Source organism: Procambarus clarkii, chromosome 41, assembly GCF_040958095.1.
Source record: "Procambarus clarkii isolate CNS0578487 chromosome 41, FALCON_Pclarkii_2.0, whole genome shotgun sequence".
NCBI classification, from domain to species: Eukaryota; Metazoa; Arthropoda; class Malacostraca; order Decapoda; family Cambaridae; genus Procambarus; species Procambarus clarkii.
The window spans coordinates 32,559,391-32,573,243 of record NC_091190.1 but is presented as its reverse complement, the minus strand read 5'-3'; the positions used below and the strand labels follow the sequence as shown (position 1 = coordinate 32,573,243).

General features: G+C 36.4%; 1 long non-coding RNA gene across 2 annotated transcripts; it reads left to right on the top strand.

The window, feature by feature from the left end:
- The first annotated feature begins 4,373 nt into the window (after nucleotides 1-4,373).
- On the top strand, nucleotides 4,374-12,621 carry LOC138373111 (uncharacterized). Of its 2 annotated transcripts, none has more exons than XR_011231062.1 (4): nucleotides 4,374-4,502; nucleotides 5,101-5,223; nucleotides 7,895-8,011; nucleotides 12,333-12,616. It is a non-coding gene; the product is annotated as an uncharacterized lncRNA (long non-coding RNA). The 2 variants fall into 2 exon arrangements; XR_011231063.1 differs by having other exon boundaries at nucleotides 4,402-4,502; nucleotides 5,086-5,223; nucleotides 12,333-12,621.
- Nucleotides 12,622-13,853: the final 1,232 nt, after the last annotated feature.

Here is a 13,853-nt window from a genome sequence, read left to right as displayed (position 1 = left end):
ACAAAGTTAATCATTCAAAGGAAATTTCCTAATGAGGTCATAGACAGCCTATGCACTCATTATAACACCAACATCTTATCTCAAAGCCAAATCTTTGATGGACTTCGTGCTTACGTACAAAAATTACGAAGCCGAGGAAAACTTAGATCACAAGAAAAAATCACTAAAGGTGAATCCACGGACACAAACAAAAATGTCCAAAATGGCAGTCAAAAATCAAGGCAACAAAACTCCTCTTCTGCAAAGTGGAAACAGAGTAATGTTGGCTCATATGCTATATCCCCCACAGTTAACAGAACTGTAGGAAATCAAGCTCCCAAAACAGATAAGACAAAAGGAGCTGCAAGTGCCCCAAAATGTTTATTCTGTCAAGAAGCACATAACATTTATCAATGCACAGTTTATGAAGGCCGTGCCAGTCGAATCGATCGACTGAAATCTTTGAACAGATGCATCCGTTGTCTACGGAAGCACGATACAAGGGAGTGTAACATTCAATTGCAGAACTGCCAATATTGTCATAAAAGTGTACATCACTCAGCACTCTGTGGTGATATTAACACTCAATCCAGATAACAGACTTCCAATAATCAACCTGCATCTCAGGCAAAGCCCAAAGGTGATAATACCACCACAGCCATACAATTCTGTACCGTAATGAGTAATGTCAACGACTTAGATACAGAAATTGTTACAACAACCATATTGCCTACTGCGCAGTTAGAACCATGCAATCAAGGAATTTGTATTCAAACTAGAGGCTTTTTTGATCAAGGGTCACAGAAAACCTTTATCAGTAAAAAGATGGCAGAAGATTTACAACTTAAATCTTCAAAGCAAGTATCTACATCCATATCAGGGTTTTTTACCAATTCAGGTCATAGAACCTTTCCAGTAGTAAAACTCAATGTCTGTCTAGGTACATCCCAAAGGACAGTAGAAGCCATAGTAGTTGATAAAATTCCTACTGAAATGGAAGTGACTGGTCTGGAAGCCACAATTAAATTCCTAAAAGAAAAAGGAATACAATTAGCAGATCCTCTGCTTGATTCTGACTACATAGGGGATATCCAAATCCTGATTGGAGCTGACTACTATCATCGATTCATTCTGGGATCAGAAGAATCTATGGGTATGAATATACTCAAATCAGCAGGAGGCATATTGATGACCGGACCTATACTAGATCTTGAACCTTCAACTCCTGAAAAATCACATCATACAGAAACTGTAATAGTGGCGTGACTAGGCAAAGAACAGTCACCACTTAAAATCCCCAACATGATTGATGATGGATTGGAATCTGTACATCAATTGTGGGAACTTGATGCCATTGGAATAATTCCTGAGCAACCCAAGTCCTGATGATGTCTGTGCATACAATCAATACTTAGAAACTGTACAGTACCATGATGGACAGTACTGGGTAAGGCTACCTTGGAAAATCAACCATAAAATCTTACCTACCAATTATCACATGGCTTACAGTCAATTTAAATCTCAATTAGCAAAGCTAAGAAAAAGCCCTGAGCATTTAAAACTCTATCATGAGATTATAGCTCAACAATTAAAGAATAAATTCATCGAAGTCGTGAAACACGACAATAAGCAAGAAGGCCATTTTTTACCACACATAGCTGTAATGAGAGAATCCAAAATGACTCCTTTATGGATAGTTTTTAATTGTAGCTCTAAATCCGGACCCCAAGGAACCAGTCTAAATGATTGTTTGCAAACAGGTCCAAGTCTAACTCAGAAATTGTATGACATACTGTTGAAGTTTAGACTTAACAAATATGGGTATTCAGCAGATATAAGTAAGGCCTTTCTAAGAGTCGGCTTACAGGAAGAAGATAGAGACTTCACTAAGTTTCTATGGGTAGAGAACCCAGAAGATATCAATAGTCCTATAGTGACCTACAGATTCTCATCAGTTCTTTTTGGCGCGACAAGCAGTCCATTTCTATTGCAAGCAACTCTAGATACTCATCTGAAGAAATCATCAAGTCCCTGTAAGACTGAAATCAGTCAGAATCTATATGTAGATCATTTTCAAGGGACAGTTAACAGTACTACTGAACTGTTACAATTATATCAAGAGGCCAACAAGGAGCTACAAGGTGCCAACATGCCACTACAATCTTAGGCCTCTAATAATGCAACATTGAATAATCAAATAGCAAGAGATTACCCTGAATATCACGTACCAGAATCACATAAGGTGTTAGGTATGAAATGGGATTTAATCTCGGACACGTTCTCGATCAAATCCGTGCCAGTAAATTATTGCATTGCTACAAAAAGGGATTTGCTTTCACAAGTTAGCAAAGTATTTGACCCACTTGGTCTACTAAATCCTTTAACTATCAAGTGGCATTTATTGGTGCAAGAAGCTTGGAAGGCTAAAGTTGGTTGGGATAATCCACTACCAATCCAGTTACAAAAAGCTTGGATGGAAGTGGCTCAAGAACAAACTTTAGTCGAAAAGATAATCTTTCCGAGACACATAGTCGAAGAAAATGATGAAGTATCACTACATGTATTCGCAGACTCGTCAGCCAAAGCTTTTGGAGCTTGTGCTTACTTAGTGACTTCCCATTAATCATATCATATCACCTCTAAGGCCAGAGTTGCTCCATTAAAAAAGAGGACTTTGCCTCAGATGGAACTAACAGCACTGCTAACTGGCACACGCTTAGCAGTGCATATCAAACAAGTCTTGTCTACCATGAACATCAAAGATGTCATTATATGGTCTGACAATGCAACCTGTCCTCTTAAAAAGAACGTCAACATTTGCCGTTTGACTCTACGGCTGTTTTTGGACGTTATTTTGTGTAAAACAACGTCTATTTTCGCTTCCATGGACTATCTCTTGTTATACAATGAAATACCACACTCTTATTATTCTATAACTCACTGACTATGCTCTGATATTTGTTCTTCAAGTAAAAATATATATATTTTTGCCTTAATTAGGCCATAATCCAGAAAATTCCAGCCTATCGCTCTTTATATTTAGGAAAACATCTAATAAATTTGGAAATGAATTTTTCGTTCGCCGACAGTTGCCTGTTACTATTTAACCCTCTATGCTGTAATGTCGCTGGTCATTGTGACTTTCCCAGGATTTATATATGTTTTGTAGTAGCATTATAGTCAGACTACAGTAATTTAACTAATGGGAAACCTCTATAGTTGTCGTAAATTAATAATAATCATTTATCAAATAATAAATTAGCAAACATATGCAACATTTTATGTTACGACTTTTCGGGTAGGCCGTTCTGTTTGTTTACAACCCCAATGGTTCAAAATACACAATACTTTTAATATATAAGTGACTAAGTATGCTCTAATATATGGTCCTCAATGAAAATTATCGTTTTTTTTTTGTTAATTTGTCCATAATGAATAAGATTCCTTACTGTTGATCTTTATATTAAGAAAAACATCTAAACAAATTGGTATTGTGTTTTCGTTCAGATAAAGTTTCCAGATACTATTTCCTAGTTATCAATTAATGTAGGTGGTTATTTTAATTCGCGGCTACCAGGGGCTTTCTCCCATTATACAATATAAATGTACTCACTAACTATTCTCTGGTATCTGTTCTTCAAGTAAAATTACCTATTTTTTTGTTTAATTAGTCCATAATTCATAAAATTCCTTCAGGTCGATCTTTATATTTAGAAAAACATCTAATCAATTTGGAATTTAATTTTTCGTTCACCTACAGTTACCAGCTACTATTTCATTGTTATATTTTATGTCGCTGGTCATTACAATTTTCCAAGAATTTAAACAGCTAAACAGCAAGTAGCATCTTGTTAGAGTACAGGAATTTAACTATGGAGAACCTCGATAGCTGCCGAAAATTATTAATGATTATATATGTAATTTAAAATAATGAATTATATACCATTTCTTATGTTACGTCTTTGGCGGGTAGGCGGTTCTGCGGGTTTACAACCGAATTGTTTAAAAATCTCACTATTTTAAATGTATGAGTCACTAGTATGCTCTGATATATGTTCTGCAATGAAAATAAAGATTGTTTTGTTGTTAATTACTCCATAAATGTGTAATGTGTTAATTCAGTCTAAAATCTTTTTGCAACGTTTATATGCGATTTACGTAGCTGGAAACTACCTAATATTTAAAAATAATAGTTACAACATTCTATTAATATATAATGTTGAAATAAATATCACACAAAGTCTGTATATCTGTTTTTAGATGTCTTATAAATTTTTTTTTTAAATAGTATTAATGATGTTTGTGAATCTTGAGTAAAAATTATGTTATTTATTATTAATCTAATTGTTATTATTTTAAGTAAAAGAATTGCAAGTATTCGCATAACCACGGGATCTCTGTTTGTGTATGAATGCACGGATTTGTTTTTGTTATGAGAGGGACGCCTTAGAAAGCATGGTGTAGGCCACCTGTGGCTCGCATCCGATCCCACGATCGTCGTCGCCCCTAAATCAACACAACAGGTATTTAGTATTTACGATTATAATAAGTAATATTTCTTTTATAATAATATTGCAGCAGGTGGTGTAGTGGTAGGACACTCGCCTGGCGTTCCGCGAGCGCTATGTCATGGGTTCGTATCCTGGCCGGGGAGGATTTACTGGGCGCAAATCCTAAACTGTAGCCTCTGTTTAACGCAACAGTAAAATGTGTACTTGGATGAAAAAACGATTCTTCGCGGCGGGGATCGTATTCCAGGGACCTGCCCGAAACGCTACTCGTACTAGTGGCTGTACAAGAATGTAACAACTCTTGTATATATCTCAGGTTAGGGGCTAGGCATTTACACTCTTAGGTCAGCAAACTAGCTAGAAGGTTAGACTATTAGACTCCACTGGTCAATCGGGGCCCTGCATGACTCAGCTTATCCTAACCTAGCCCAGCTAAAACCATCTTAGCATAGTTCATTCTAGCTGTGCATAGTGCTTGCACAGCCTTGCTTATCCTAGTTTACCTCTTCCTAGCCTACCGTAGCCAAGCCTATCCCAGTATACCCTTACCTAGTCTTGCCTAGCCTAACCCTGCCTTGCTATTAAACATGACCAGTCCTTCCTACCCTAGCCAAGCCCTGACCAGCTAAGCCAAGCCAATCCCTGCCAAGATTTAGCATAGCCTAAGGAGGCCTGGTCGACGACCGGGCCGCGGGGACACTAAGCCCCGGAAGCACCTCAAGGTAGCCTCAAGGTAGGTAGCCTTGTCTTTTTATTAATATATAGAGGGTACCACCTCTGGTTGAGTATGTAGGAACCCTCCACTTATAGGGTTGAGGGTTCCATATATATATATATATATATATATATATATATATATATATATATATATATATATATATATATATATATATATATATATATATATATATATGTCGTACCTAGTAGCCAGAACTCACTTCTCAGCCTACTATTCAAGGCCCGATTTGCCTAATAAGCCAAGTTTTCCTGAATTAATATATTTACTATAATTTTTTTCTTATGACATGATAAAGCTACCCTTTTCACTATGTATGAGGTCAATTTTTTTTTATTGGAGTTAAAATTAACGTAGATATATGACCGAACCTAACCAACCCTACCTAACCTAACCTAACCTATATATATAGGTAAGGTTAGGTTAGGTAGCCAAAAAAAGCTAGGTTAGGTTAGGTTAGGTAGGTTAGGTAGACGAAAAAACATTAATTCATGAAAACTTGGCTTATTAGGCAAATCGGGCCTTGCATAGTAGGCTGAGAAGTGAGTTCTGGCTACTAGGTACGACATATATATATATATATATATATATATATATATATATATATATATATATATATATATATATATATATATATATATATATATATATATATATATATATATATATATATATATATATATATATATATATATATATATATATATGCGGAAAATCCACAGAGAAATATGCAATGAGGTGAACGTTTCGGCTTTGTTAAAGCCTTTGTCAACACCAGACTGACCACGGGATCAGTTAGATCAGTTGCGTTAGGTCAGTCTGGTGTTGACAAAGGCTTTAACAAAGCCGAAACGTTCACCTCATTTCATATTTCTCTGTGGATTTTCCGCATAAAATGATCAGTGTTTTGTGATCGTCAATTGCATATATATATATATATATATATATATATATATATATATATATATATATATATATATATATATATATATATATATATATATATATATATATATATATATATATATATATAATATAAATAATGTGTGTGTAAACATGCCACGTGTGTGTAAATCACAAAAATTAACACTTGATGAAAAATGTGACAGTGTCAGACCACGGAGGAAGAATTGAAACAAGAATTTCCTTAAGTACTTTCATATATTAATACATCTTCAGAAGGAATAATTTTTTATATAAATTAAATTAAAAAAAATCATTCCTCCATGGTCTGACAGTCATATATATATATATATATATATATATATATATATATATATATATATATATATATATATATATATATATATATATATATATGTCATACCTAATAGCCAGAACGCACTTCTCAGCCTACTATGCAAGGCCCAATTTGCCTAATAAGCCAAGTTTTTATGAATTATTTGTTTTTCGACTACCTAACCTACCTAACCTAACCTAACCTAACTTTTTCGGCTACCTAACCTAACCTAACCTATAAAGATAGGTTAGGTTAGGTTAGGTAGGGTTGGTTAGGTTCGGTCATATATCTACGTTAATTTTAACTCCAATAAAAGTAAATTGACCTCATACATAATGAAATTGGTAGCTTTATCATTTTGTAAGAAAAAAATTAGAGAAAATATATTAATTCAGAAAAACTTGGCTTATTAGGCAAATCGGGCCATGCATAGTAGGCCGAGAAGTGCATTCTGGCTACTAGGTACGACATATATATATATATATATATATATATATATATATATATATATATATATATATATATATATATATATATATATATAATGTGTGTGTGTGTGTGTGTGTACTCACCTAGTTGTGCTTGCGGTGGTTGAGCTCTGGCTCTTTGTCCCGTATGTTTGTATTCATATATGTATGTATATATATATATATATATATATATATATATATATATATATATATATATATATATATATATATATATATATATAATATTTTATATATCCTGCCTGAAATGCTGCGTGTACTAGAGGCTTTACAAGATAGTTCTTATAAAGATAGCATTTTGTGGTTATTCTCTATATCTGGTTCACCTAACAGTAAATAAGTACCTGGGAGTTAGACAGCTGCTATGGGCTGCTTCCTTGGGATGTGTGTGTGTGTTTGTATTCATGTTGAATTTTACAAAGTAGGAAGAGATGTTTGTAAAAAAAAAAATCAAATATTTTTGAAAGTATAAGTAGATTTGATATTTTTCTTTAATTGTTTATGTCTGCTGTCTCGCCTCCTTTATAAAATGGCATCATTCTTGCTTTTTTAAGGATATCAGGAAAAGTAAGGCACTCCAGAGATTTGTTGACTCCTTCCTATTGTTGCCTAGCCCAGCCCAGCCTAGACAAGGCAGGCTGGGCATCCTAGCCTCACGCAGCTTAGCCCCAACCTACATGTAGCATCCCAGTCCATCCTAAGTGATCATTACCTTACTGGCTGTGTTTTCTCTTCAGCCCTGAATGTAATGTGGTGGAACATAAGCAGATACATATCAGGTCTTAGAGAATCTGTACTTCATACATTTCTTAATAATGTCTCACAAATATTTAAATAATTAAACAAAAATTGTATAATAACTTCATATTATTCTTGCAATTTATTTTTGCATTTTTTTTTATACAAAATTTACATTTTAAAAGATTACCTCTATTTTTAGATTGATGACTTGAAGACTACAGTGCCATCCACAGCAAATCATGGTCTTAAAATATCTCCTAGCAATGACGAGACCAATTTTCACAGAGATCAAATTTTTGCTAAGCAGTAGTCACAGGTAAATATATATTATATATATAATATTATATATATAATATTATATATATAAAATTAACTACTTCATTGCTCAAAGCACCTTTAAACATTCTGAGAGTTGTGCTATTTTATTAATTAATTAATTAGGCTATATTTTAATGTTTTGTAATGTTTTCATTACTTTTTTTGTTTTGAAATATAAATTGTTGAGTTTTGAAACATTTTGACATTAACTATACCTGAATATTTATAAACAAAAAAATACCAGAACTATGTCCTTGACAATTGCACTAAGAAGTCTTTGCCAAAATCAGGTGCTCAGTGAAGTAGTTAAAAACTTAAAAGTTGTACCACCTCTGGTGCAAGATTAGGGACCCATAGCCTCAGAGAAGAAAATAGAGAGTACTCAGAGAAGGCCTTGAATAATAGGCAGGCTGTTTGTCTGTGTTTCGACGGTAAGCTTGCTGACACCAAATGTAGTTACCTAAGTGTAGTTACAGGATTAGAGCTACGCTCGTGGTGTCCCGTCTACCCAGCATTCTTTGTCACATAATGCTTTGAAACTACTGACGGTCTTGGCCGCCACCACCTTCTCACTTGTTCCAACCGTGTACCACTCTGTATGCGAAAGGAAATTTTTTTATATTTCTTTGGCATCTTTGTTTAGTTAGTTTAAATCTATGACCTTTTGTTCTTGAAGTTCCAGGTCTCGGGAAATCTTCCCTATCGATTTTATCAATTCCTGTTACTATTTTGTACATAGTGATTTTATCACCTCTTTTTGTTGTCTTCTAGTTTTGGCATATATAATGCCTCTGACCTCTCCACATAGCTCTTGCCCTTTAGTTCTGGGAGCCACTTAGTAGCATGTCTTTGCACCTTTTCCAGTTTGTTGATGTGCTTCTTAAGATATGGGCACCACACAACCGCTGCATATTCTAGCCTTGGCCGAACAAAACTCGTGAACAATTTCTTTAGTATTTCGCCATCCATGTATTTAAACAAAATTCTGAAGTTAGAAAGCGTGGCATAGGCTCCTCACACAACGTTCTTTATGTGGGCCTCAAGTGATAGTTTTCTATCTAGAATCAACCCTAGACCTCTTTCTTTTATCAGAATTATATAAAGATTTCTCACATAATTTGTAGGTTGTGTGGGATCTATGTTCTATTCCACATTCCATAACATGGCATTTATTCACATTAAATTTCATTTGCCAAGTGGTGCTCCATATATTTATTTTGTCCAGGTTTTCTTGAAGGGCATGACAATCATCTAAATTTCTTATCCATCCCATTATCTTAGCATCATCAGCAAACATGTTTATATAATTCTGTATTCCAACTGGTAGATCATTTATGTAGACAATGAACATTTCTGGTGCATGTACTGTGGTACTCCACTTGTGACACTTCTCCAGTCCGATTGCCTCTGATTACTGCCCTCATTTTTCTATCAGTCAGAAAATTTTTCAGCCATGTTAGAAGCTTACCTGTCACCCATCCAAAATTTTCTAGTTTCCAGAACAACCTCTTATGTGGAACTCTGTCGAAAGCCTTTTTTATGTCTAGATAGATGCAGTCGACCCAACTACCTTTTTCCTTTAAAATCTCTGTGGCTCAATCATAGAAACTGAGTAAATTCGATACACAGGATCTTCCAGATCGAAAACAATACTGTCTGTGTGATATTATATAATTTCTCTCCAGGTGTTCTACCCATTTAGTTTTTATTTTTTTTTTTTTCAATCTTTTCACTGTTACACTTGTCAATGATTCAGGTCTATAACTGAGAGAGGTGGGGTCTTCCCTGTTGCCACTTTTGTAGATTGGAACTATGTTAGCCTTTTTCCACATGTTTGCTATGACTCCTGTACACAGGGATGCCTGAAAGATCAGGTGAAGTGGAAGGCTGAGCTCAGATGCACATTCTCTCAGAACCCATGGTGAAACTCCATCTGGACCAACTGCTTTGTTCTTACTTAGCTACTTTAGCATATTTTCCACTTCATCTCTAGACACCTCTATACGCTCTATGATGTTCTCAGAAATTCTTATTGTGTCTGGTTCTCTTAAGATTTCATTTTGTATAAACACACTTTGGAACTTTTGGTTTAATGTTTCAGACATTGCATTATCATTTTCTGTGAATCTGTTTCCTATTTTCAACCTCTGGATAATATCCTTTACCTGCAATTTGTTGTTTATGAATTTCTAGAATAGGCCCAGTTCTGTTTTACATTTATCCATTATCCCTTTTTAAAAATTTCTTTCTGCCTCTTCCCTTACTGCTGTATAGTTGTTTCTCGCATCTTTGTATCGCTGGTATGATTGGGGGTTTGGCTTCTTTCTATTTTGATACCTGCTTGATGGGGTTCTGCTCTTCTACCCCCCAAGCCCGGCCCGAGGCCAGGCTCGACTTGTGAGAGTTTGGTCCACCAGGCTGTTGCTTGGAGCGGCCCGCAGGGCCACATACCCACCACAGCCCGGCTAATCCGGAACTTCTCTTAGAAAACAGTCCAGTTTTCTCCTGAAGATGTCCACGGTTGTTCCGGCAATATTTCTTATAGTCGCTGGGAGGACGTTGAACAACCGCGGACCTCTGATGTTTATACAGTGCTCTCTGATTGTGCCTGTGGCACCTCTGCTCTTCACTGGTTCAATCTTGCATTTTTTTCCATATCGTTCACTCCAGTACGTTGTTATTTTACTGTGTAGATTTGGGACCTGGCCCTCCAGTATCTTCCATGTGTATATTATTTGGTATCTCTCTCGTCTCCTTTCTAGAGAGTACATTTGGAGAGCTTTGAGACGATCCCAATAATTTAGGTGTTTTATCTCGTCTATGCGTGCCGTATATGTTCTCTGTATTCCCTCTATTTCAGCAATCTCTCCTGCTCTGAAGGGGGAAGTGAATACTGAGCAGTACTCGAGACGGGACAACATAAGTGACTTGAAGAGTACAACCATTGTGATGGGATCCCTGGATTTGAAAGTTCTCATAATCCATCCGATCATTTTTCTGGCCGACGCAATATTTGCTTGGTTATGCTCCCTAAACGTTAGATCGTCGGACATCATTATTCCCAAATCCTTGACATGCTGTTTTTCTACTATGGGAAGATTCGATTGTGTTTTGTACCCTGTATTATGTTTCAGATCCTCATTTTTGCCGTACCTGAGTACCTGAAATTTATCACTGTTAAACATCATGTTATTTTCTGCTGCCCAATCGAAAACTTTGTTGACATCTGCTTGTAGTTTTTCAATGTCTTTCATTCCATGTTTGTGTCTTTTGGTCTGTGGCCCTCTCTCAATTTCTGTTGAACCAATCCTGTTTTCTGGCCCTGCATCTCTGTTTTGGTATGAATGTTTGTGTGCCTTCATTGTATATTTTGCAAAATTTGGCATACATTTAATTTACTTCCCTGTCTAGCAACAAGTCTGCCTAATTACTTATTAAAAAAAATTTGAAGTTCCCCATAGTGACCTCTCTCTCTTGAAATCAAGTTTATCAACTGTTTCAATGTCCCCATTTTCTGTGTGTGTGTGTTTGGAGGCTAAGCTTGCTGATACCATGTGTGTGTGTGTTTGGAGGCTAAGCTTGCTGATACCATGTGTGTGTGTGTTTGGAGGCTAAGCTTGCTGATACCATGTGTGTGTGTGTGTGTGTGTGTTTGGAGGCTAAGCTTGCTGATACCGTTTGTGTGTGTGTGTGTGTGTTTAGAGGCTAAGCTTGATGATACCTGTGTGTATTTGGAGGCTAAGCTTGCTGATACCATGTGTGTGTGTGTGTGTTTGGAGGCTAAGCTTGCTGATACCGTGTGTGTGTGTGTGTGTTTGGAGGCTAAGCTTGCTGATACCATGTGTGTGTGTGTGTTTGGAGGCTAAGCTTGCTGATACCATGTGTGTGTGTGTGTTTGGAGGCTAAGCTTGCTGATACCATGTGTGTGTGTGTGTTTGGAGGCTAAGCTTGCTGATACCATGTGTGTGTGTGTGTTTGGAGGCTAAGTTTGCTAACACCGTGTGTGTACTCACCTGTTTAAATAATAATAGGGGTGTGTACCACCTCTGGTGCAATTGTAGGGACCCACAGCCTTGAAGAAAATAGAGTATTCAGAGAAGACCTTGTGGATTCTCACTGAACACTAATCTTTTCTTCTCCTATCACCCTTCTTATTTTGTTTTATGCTGTATTCTATTATATATCATATAAATACATAGCCAAATGGCAATATTTATTATGTCTATACAAAAAGAAGACATCCACTTTATTTTTTTTCTCTCCTTTGTTTCTATGTGGATTTTGTTGTGACTAATGATTCTCCTCCTTCCCATCAACAGGTCTTCCTCACTGGGCTTGCTCGGCTTTTGTGTTACTGTGAGGGTGCCATCATCGTTTACCCTTCAAGACTGACTCATGCTGGCATTGCATTTGTGGACTTCCCTTCACAGTAAACAGTCCTTCTCCATATGGTGATTGTCCAGGGCAAGCAGGGTGTGACTGCCATCTTGGAGAAGCAGGGTCTTTTAATATGAAGAATCTTCCGTCTTCTCTACTTACGCCAGCTTGTGCCGGCCTTGCATTCTTGTTACTTCATGGCCCTTGGGCCTTTTTTATTTATTTTACATAATAAATTTTTTTATTAATACCCGTGTTTCACAAGAGATCCTTAACATTTTAAGCACCAATTGTATTGACTAATGTACGTCTTGTAACCTTTAAGACATAAATAGACAAGACATAGATAAATGAGTGAATAATGCTGAGTGACTAGGTTAGGGCGAGGAACATAGTTCAGTGTCTGGCTTTGGAAGAATGCCTACTGTTTTAGAAACCTTATTGCCATGATCATAATCGTATGGGTTAAAAAGCATTTGTTGTCACTCCTACACTGTGGCTTGTTGAGCTTGAAACCTTTGCTCCTTGTTCGTGTTACATCTGACCTTTTGAAGAATTTGTATGAATCAATATCCTCCAAATTGTTCAGTATTTTAAAGGTTTCGCTCTATTACTCTCTCATTTGCATATATCTAAGCATATAGATTAGATATAGATTTAGATTAGATTTTTTAGTCAGGTAAAGGTACATACATTGCAGATGAGTTACAAAGGGAAAGACATTGACTAGAGTTCACTAGCTCTATTGGAAGAGAAACGTCTGCAAGACAAGTGTGGGCAAAAATTAAGGTAGCAGCGGCTCACAACGACCCCCAACGGCTTCATTTTGTATCTTCTCCAACTTGCCCATCCTACCTTTACCAAAACAAGAAATGACAGGTGCAGCATAATCAATAAGAAATCTTACAGTACTCAAGTACATCATTCGTAGCACTTGGACTCCCACTCCTTTCCACAGCATGCCAAGGCCTTCAGAGGTTGTAATCTCTTCCGACATTGAGTCAACAGTCTGTTCATCTCAGTTTCCAAACTCTCATAGGTATATCCAACATATATGCCTAAATATTTATATATATTAACTCTATATTTTTACCGTTTATTTCCAATATAATGGGCCTCCGACTTCTACATTCAAACTTTAGTTTTGTCTTCATTAACCACTAGTCCCATGTGGTGACACTGGTTTCCGAAATTGTCCAACACTGTTTGAATCTTTGAAATATCTTTGCCCTGAAACAAAATATCATCAGCATATATGATTGGAGTTACCCAATTTGAGTATTTCTCAGATGCTATCTTATTCATTAGTACATTAAACAGGGTGAGACTCAACACTCCTCCCTGAGGTGTGCAGAGTTCTTGACCTTGATACCTTGAACCATACAACCTTGATACCACACCTGAGCCTTCCTTTCCTGAAGATAATCCCCTACCCAGCGCAATAATCTCCCTTCAACACCAAG